At 38.6% G+C, this 8,211-nt stretch overlaps 1 long non-coding RNA gene across 1 annotated transcript in view; it reads left to right on the top strand.

Annotated features, from left to right (window-relative positions):
- The window catches only part of LOC104850221, a 54,038-nt gene extending 47,892 nt beyond the window's left edge, over nucleotides 1–6,146 (top strand). The window contains exon 3 of the long non-coding RNA XR_776915.3: nucleotides 6,033–6,146. This is a non-coding gene — a long non-coding RNA (uncharacterized LOC104850221). The remainder of the gene's footprint in view (nucleotides 1–6,032) is intronic.
- The last annotated feature ends 2,065 nt before the right edge of the window (nucleotides 6,147–8,211 follow it).

The raw sequence follows: 8,211 nt of genomic DNA, 5'->3' as shown, positions 1-8,211 counted from the left end.
AAAAAAAAAAAAAAAAAAAAAAGATTCCATGAAGAGATGCAAAGAGCTCATCAAGCAGCGGAGAGGAAAGTTTCCGAGACGTGCAATTATTTTGTGGCACTCATTCATTTTGTGCTTTTCTTCTGAGCACTCTGTGGAGATGCAGTTTTTTGGGGCCATCAGTTACATTGTGTGCCTTACCATTTTAGGCCAGGAAAACAAGCAAGCTGAACTTTACCTGTTTGGTCAACACCTCTTTCAAATAAGCCCTAGCATTTAAAGAAAAACTGTATTATAAACAGGTCAAAGGCATCTCTGTTTGCCATAATTCTCAGAAAACAGCCCAAAAATAAAGAGGAAAAATGGACATGAAAGGCAAAATAAAGTTTATTTCAAATTCAGATAAGGAGACTGTCCTAGAACGTCTAGAAACAGAAAAATAATGCACCAAGATATAAATGGCATAAGCACACATTCCATTTAATAGAAAAGACTTCAGCGATTGTCAGGTATAAAGTGAGGGTTTCTTCTCCAGCATTTCTTTCTTGAGCTGAGTCTCTGCTCGCTGGCCGCTGCAGACTGGCCCCATGGGAGCTGCTTCCAGATCCTGGGGCAGCCCAGCCTCTCTCTCCTCTCGGGCTCTGACACAGTGGTGGGCAGTTTGAACATCTCCTGGGGGAGCTGGGATGATCAGGTAGGCCTGCCTGAAGGGGACAAAGGTCAATAATTGAATATGAAACAGAAAGGGGGAAACTGGCTCAATGTGCCATTTAAAACTAAGTCTCGAGCTGAATAAAATGTAAATATTGTGTTCATTGAAGGATGGCTTCATATGTCATTGAGATGACTCCATTTTTTTAAAAAACGCTCATATTCTAGGGAAACTGATTATTTTTAATTGGATTGCTACAACCTAACACCATTAAATATTTGCCTCATTTAATTTCATCAAATGACAGTTCATACATCTGTGCTAATGAATCCATTTGTTAAGACTATTTCCTCATAGCTAACTTATTCATGGTCTTCCATTTTGCCCAAATGATCTCCTTCCCTTTCTCCTCATTTCTAAGCTATCAGAATCCAGTTCTCTGAGGGCAAGTTGTCCTTCCTCACAGAGGCTTTCCTGAGGGGAATAGCACCACATCCTCCAAAAGCATTGTTCCCCTTTACTTCCAGCTTCACAAGAACTGCACCAAGCCACAGAATAGCAGTCTCACTTACTAAAAGGCTCTGCTGGCTGAAAGTATGGGTGGACTTCTTTTCCTAGAACTTGTCTGCGTGGCCTCAATGGTTTTTGTTTCAAGCCAAGCATTACTTTTTATTTTTGAAGAAATTGTATTATTTAACATTTCTGGAGGCAGTGCTGTGTGTGTTTGTAAAAGTAACAGCTGCAATATATGTAGAGATTATCATGGCTTCATACCCCAAGATCATCCAATCCTCAGGGCAATTTCATGACTGGCTTTGAAGTCAAACAGGTCACTTGCATTGCATTGGAACCTAGTTTCTTTATCTGTAAAATGGGATAATAATGCTTCCTGGGTTTGGTAAAGATGCAATGAAATTATATATGTAAGTTGGCTAGTCTCCATAGCCTATGGTAAATAGTGGTTTTCTACTGATTTACCAGGAAGCATGAGATTATCATTCCTGGGGATTGATAGTTACAGTTATAGAGCCATCTACTAATTTTTCCCATATTTGAGCAAAATGGGCTCGTTATTTAGAATATATCCTCTTTCAAAAGGGAGCTGTATCAGAAATGTCACTGAGTCTGTTCTTTCAAATCTTCCTTCCAAATTAAATCACCCCAAAATCCTGAAAATTCTGAATAGATCCTCAGAGTTTGGTTGCTGATATTCCGTTGATTGGATGTACCAGTATCACTTTAACCACAATAATTCTGATAAATATTTAAGTTGCTGTCAAGTTTGAAAAACCTTAGTGTTGTGGTTAATACAATAAGCATATTTTTCCTACATTCTAGTTGATTTCCTTGAAAATGATCTCTGGAAATGAGATAGATGGATGAGCTGAAAATGTGTTTTTTATGAATCTTGATAACAAATTACCATATTATGATGCATTGTATGAATATAGCTTCATCAAATGTAGTCTAAGAATGGGTCCTTTCTCTTGCAGAAAGTCCTCATTTCAAAAATATTTACTAAAAGATAACACTGTATTGAATATAATAATTATTTGTTGGAAGACACAATAACGAAAAAAGTACCAAAACTCCAAAATATCCTTGGAAATTGGCAGACAAAGAAGAATTGCTATATTAGGTATAAGACTCTTAGATTGGAGTGAAGAAATATATTAAACTAGGCTGGCTCACAGGAACCAGGCCAGGTAGTAGCTAACATTTATTTAGGGCTTCCTCTAATAGCCAAGTCTATGATGAACTTTTTATATGGATTTTTTAATTAAATTCTCCTTCAAGCCACCATTTTAGAGTTGAGAAAACTTACTGGCATCTGGAAGAGAGATTCTGGAAGCAAATTTTTCAAGGGGAAGGAACAGTTCCTAAGAACCCAATTTTCCTGTTTTGTATCTAGGTTACAATTTCAGTATATTCTCTGAAAGCATTGTAAGAAGTTGAAATCTTCTTCCCTGACCTTGAGGTTAAGTAAGAAAACAGCAAGGAAGAAGAAAGGCAGTTGAACTGATGCCTTCCAGAAGCCTTTAGAGGTGTTGATGCCACCATGATGTTCTGTGAGCCTGGGGCCAGCCACCTCTGAAGGCTTTCAGGATGGAAAGAACCAATGTTTGGCCAACATTGCCAGGTGCCATGGCAGGAGTGAATGCCAACATAAGGCCTTTCATAAAGCATTCTTTCTTCTCTAAAAGACAAAGATATTACCTGTTCATGTCCAGATCAGACTTCCAGGCTCACCTTTTCTTGGCTGAACAAACATATTTGTCATGGTCAGTGTATGAGAAATGCCCCTTGGGTGCTGCAGTCCCCTTTTGTCCCTTTTCCCATCCCTTAGGCCATCAAAAGACACAAGATGCTGACTTTCGTAGGATTTACCTCTGAGACACTGGTGTCAGAAAAGCAGCTGGGAGTCTTAAATGTACCTTGATACCAACCGATACAGTATCTCAGAGGTCTTATCATTGATTTTCCTTCTGAGTTCACAGGAAGCACTAGGCTGCTTAGTTTGCCTTAGTGCTAGAATAGTCTGTAGAGAGAAAAGAGAAGGGAAATAAGAGGAAATGTGTGGTGTTGACAATTTTCAGAAGCACCGCCATGAGGCACAATGACTGGAACTAACGTGCAGGCCATATCACAAAATGGGACCTTGATCCTATCCCATGAAAATGCTACATGGTGAAGTCCTCCATGCTCCCAGGGCCTTGGCTCCTTCCTGCGCTGCACATAGCTCTTCTGGATTCTGCTCCTTCCTCTGCTCTCAATGCCTCCCCTCATAGATATGCTCCAGTCTTTTTGTCCTGTTTTAGTTCTAGAATTATGTATCTCTCCTGCCTAAAAGGTTCTATACCTGATGATTTCTCTGCCTTTAGGAACTTTCTACTCTTTCCTTCCTGGATGGGCTACTTTGCACGCCATCTCCTACAGGAAGCACTCTATGGCCATCCAAAACCAGGTCATGTTCCTCTCTTATGGGTCTATACAAATTGCCTTTGTTCTCCATCTTTATTAAAATGCTTCTCCCACTGATTGACATTCCCTCTCACTTACCTGTTTCCTCTCTAGGGTGCAAGCTGGTTGGAGAGCAGAGGTGGTTCTTCTTATCTAATTATTAGACCAGTGCTTGCCTCAGAGAAGGTCCTTCATAAGTGTGTGTGGCTGTGGAAGACCTATCTTTGGCTCTTCCTTAGATGACGTGCACTGACACTGAACAGAGACTGGTAACCCTTATGCTGCGTGTTCCACTGTATGCAGGCTTCTGAATACCTGTTCCCTCTACACAGCTCCCTCCCTCTCCCACCACTCATTTTACGTGCACACACATGCATACACCCATACAGACAGTTTTTCAGCTACATTATTGAACGTGAATCTTGCCTGTAACACTATTTATGCTTTGAAGCATTTACACAGCCATGCTACATTTATCCAGAAAAAAATGCCTACTAACTCCACTAACTCTTCACACAAACTTGGAAAGCAGTTGGCACAAGCTTAAAGGTAACTCAAAGTGTTCCATCCTCCTTCCATTCTAAATAGCTGAGTGTGGCTTCATAAACCAACAACAACAACAAAAAATTCTTCTCAGAACCCCCTGGTTGATTGGGGGATAGAAAAAAGCATGCATACTTATTGTGGTGGTTGTTTCCAAAAGTCAGCTAAGACCTGAATAGATAAGCACAAAATGTGTCATAGAAGTAGTTAATTATTCTTGGGGTAGCCATGACTGTCCCCAGAGCCTTGCAAGTCATCAGTGCAAAATACAACATACTTTCACAGAATTAAAATGCTTACTGGACAAATGGCTCAAGTTCAAAGAGTGTCTTTGTTTAGAGGCACCTAGTGACATTTTCTCAGTACCTGGCTAGAGAGTGGGAGCCACTATTTACCATCTGCCTCCTGCCCTCTTAACCCATAGCTTGTTACATTAAGGTAGGAAAGTTTTATGTGTATAATTTGTGAAGTTCTCTTGAGCAGACAGTGCTATATAAATGTGAAATGCTGTTATTAATAATAAAGGTTGGCTAACCTAAGAATACTGTAGAATTAAAGTAATGAGATTCTATTTTTAGGCAGACTTGCCGATAACATGCAAGTATGATAAGGCTGTGATTTAAAGCTCTCTTTAGCCTTCTGTAGCTAGAAAGAGTACATTTTCTGGGCCGCCTAGACACAGTAGTCAGCTTCACAGAGCTCTATTAAGGCTAATGGTAGCTCCACATTTGAATCCCAGCATGCCCAGCTAAAAATAGGCCTTGGTCTTTCCGACATGAGAGCGTGTCTCATAGACAACTAGCTTTCACAAAATATAGATCGGCCTTTTTAGGCCCCTAGAGAAATCTGATCACTCTTTTTGGAATGATAAAAGAATAACTCTAGAATGTGTTTTGAAATTTTTACATACCTGTAATTATATGAAGATATAGGATGTGTTTGGGGAGCTTAGTTATGTTTGTTTTTAGATCAGAAAAGGTATTTCACAAAGGCCCAGGTTCAAAGTGATTCATAACTAGGAAAGAAGTCCCACCCCTCAGGAAATAAAATAATTAGCTCTTCCTCCACTAATGTTCAGGTCAATGCTTTGTCAATAACACTAACTCTTCTTCACCAGTTTAGTGCAGCCTATAAAGATCATTATGACTCATAATTACAGATGCAGATTTATGTCAAAATGCATACATAAATCTCCAGTTCTGGAGATGGGTCACCTCTTATCAGAAAAAAAGATTTGTGTAAGGAGACTCTCTCCTTGATCCTGCTGGGCATTTTTCTCTTTCCATTTTGGGGGTAGAATTATAAGGTTTGCTTTCAGTGACACAAATACGACCCAGGGTGTGTTATGGATTCACAGCAGGAAGCATCAGGGAGCTGGCTGGCTGTGGAGGTGGGTAATGGCAGGAGGGTGATGTAGCCTTGGAAATAGCTTTCTGGGGGTGACTGTTGTCTGGCTAAATGAAGAGCACCTCTAAACACCTGAAGGCCAGACACTGTAAATCAAAGAAAGATGATTGTCTGGATGGAGGGAGATGGGTTTTAAAGTGACTGAGTCTTGTTGAGGCTGAAGTCTACTGCTTGATTCTGGGCACAGGACATAGTCTTAATTGGTTATCAAATCCTACAGAGGCCTGAATGACCATTTTGCTAATGATTTAAAAAATGCATTTCCTGTTAGGAGAGCTGAGCTTTCAAACATCACCTGGTTTTCAGAGAACAACCTCCTTGATGGCAGAGAAGCAGGGTTTCCCAGCACCTGTGGAGGACATGCATTTCCTTTATGTATGCACAGGCATCTTCTAGAAAGCTGTTAGATCTTCTCATTAATAATCTGAATGCTGGATTTGGACTATTATTCTGAGAATGCTCAGAAAGTGCACTTTTTTCCTGCCTGTAGATCTCAACAGTATGTACCCAACTGAAGCAAGTGCTTATGTCCACAAGACCTGTACAAGGATATCCACCATATCTTTATTCATTACAGCCCAATCATGGAGACAACCCAAAGTCCATCAAGAGGTGAACAGGTAAACAAACTGTCACATATCCTTGCATTCAGCAATAAAAAGCAACCAGCTCCCGATACCCACATAACATAGATGAGCCTTAGAAATGTTACTTTAAGTGAAAGAAGCCAGGCACAAAAGAGTGTATAGTGTAGGAATCTATTTATTTGAATTTCAAGGACAGGTAAAACTGATTCATGAAAGCAAATCAGAATGCTAGCTACTTCCATAAGGCAGAGGGTTATTGACTAGAAAGTTACACAAGGGAACTCTAGGTGATGAAAATGTTTTATATTCTAAGCTGGGCAGGGGTTAACATGGTATATATATATGTAAAAAATTCATTGAGCTGTACACTTAAGATTTGTACAATTTACTGTTTGTACATTACAGCTCAATTAATAAAAGTTTAAAAAGCTATGAGGAAAAATACAGGAAGAAAAGCTCATTTTATAAGAGCAATCATGAACAAAGACAGAATCACATAGTCTGAAGAGTAAATGAAAATGGATAAATGAAAAAATGTGAATCTTTCACCTCTTCTCAATTTTATCATAGGATATGAAAATGCAGGGCTCAGAAAACTAAAATTATGTTATATGCTCAGTAATTCATTGAGAGTTCTTCAAAGGTTTATTTCAGAATGTTCCTCTTAAATTAGGAAATGTTTCACTGACAAGTTTCTTCTTAGGAAATGGTGTTGTTTAAACATAAACAGCCAGAAAATAGATATTTTCAATCAATTTATCACAGGTCTGAATAAGAGATCAATTAGTTAATGCTACTGTTAGCCCTAATCCTACTTCAAGAAAATGTAGTTCATCCTCCTAAATATTTAGATTAATTGGGGTAGGAAGCTCTGGTGTTTTATGACAAAAACATTGATAAGAAGTAAACATTTTCCATTTTTCCATAATGTATTCCTCTTTGCAATTGTCTTATGCTAAATACTTTCTAGTTGTTGAAAGAAGTCTTCATCAGGTACTTGCCTTCCCATGTCACCATAGAAATAAAGAAGCTTCCTTTTCAAGAACTATCATGACAGAATTTCCAAATGGCATCTGGTTCTCATTATTCAGGTGACATTTCCATTTCCAAAATTCTAAAGCTAGCCTGAAACTGTTAATGACACTTCTAAAATGCTTATTGAATTTTTAAGTGGACCCTAGAGATCACGGAAACCACCCTCTTCACTGAAGATGAGGAACCTGAGATGAAGGAAGGTTAAGCAGCTAGCCTGGGCTTGCTTCCTCCGGCTGCCATCTTGTGTAAAATTTGGGTGCTTTCCTTGAACTGCATGAGAATGGTAGATTCCATAAAATATATTCCATAAAAATATACAATAGCACTTGTAAAACTTAGGGTGAACATTACAAATACATTGGAAAATTGTTTCAAAAGCTTTAGAGAAAGAACCCTAAGTATTTGAGCTTTACTACAGCAGAAACCTTTATTCCCCTTTACAGTTCTATGACACTCCAGCACCCATTTCACAAAAGATCCTTCTCAAGTAGAGCTCAGGATGCATAACTATTTGGAAAACTGCCACTTACTCTGCAACTTTAACCTTTTCAAGGCCTTGGTCCAATTTTGTGGTTTATTTCAACAACAAATATCCTTTCTAGTTTATGTGAGTTCACTGCTTGCCTTAGGCATCTTAATTTTAATTTTTGTGTAATTTGTAGGTAGTGGCCAAGATATGCTAGATGCCAGAAAGCACAGAGGCAAGGAAGAGATAGTTCTTGCACCTTCTGGTTAACTTTTCGGGCCATGAGTCCCAATTCTTTATCCATTTTACTTATTCAAGATGCCAATATTTGGCTGCAATTGTTAGAATGAAGCGGTGTACCTCTACATAGCTATGTAGCTGTAATACACAGGGTTTTCTTATTTTTAACTAATAGCTAAAAATTGTATATATTTGTGGTGTACAACTTGATTTTTAAAAATATCATGGGATGGCTAAGTCAAGATAATGTAAATAGGAAATATTTATTTTTTGTGGTGAAAATATTTAAGATCTCCTCTTAGCAATTTCAAGTACATAATACATTATTATTAACATCTTGA

Source organism: Fukomys damarensis, unplaced genomic scaffold (genome assembly GCF_012274545.1).
Source record: "Fukomys damarensis isolate Sample0158 unplaced genomic scaffold, DMR_v1.0_HiC HiC_scaffold_26, whole genome shotgun sequence".
Taxonomy (NCBI): domain Eukaryota; kingdom Metazoa; phylum Chordata; class Mammalia; order Rodentia; family Bathyergidae; genus Fukomys; species Fukomys damarensis.
Note: the sequence above shows the minus strand (reverse complement) of the source record. Positions and strands in the feature narration are given on the sequence as shown.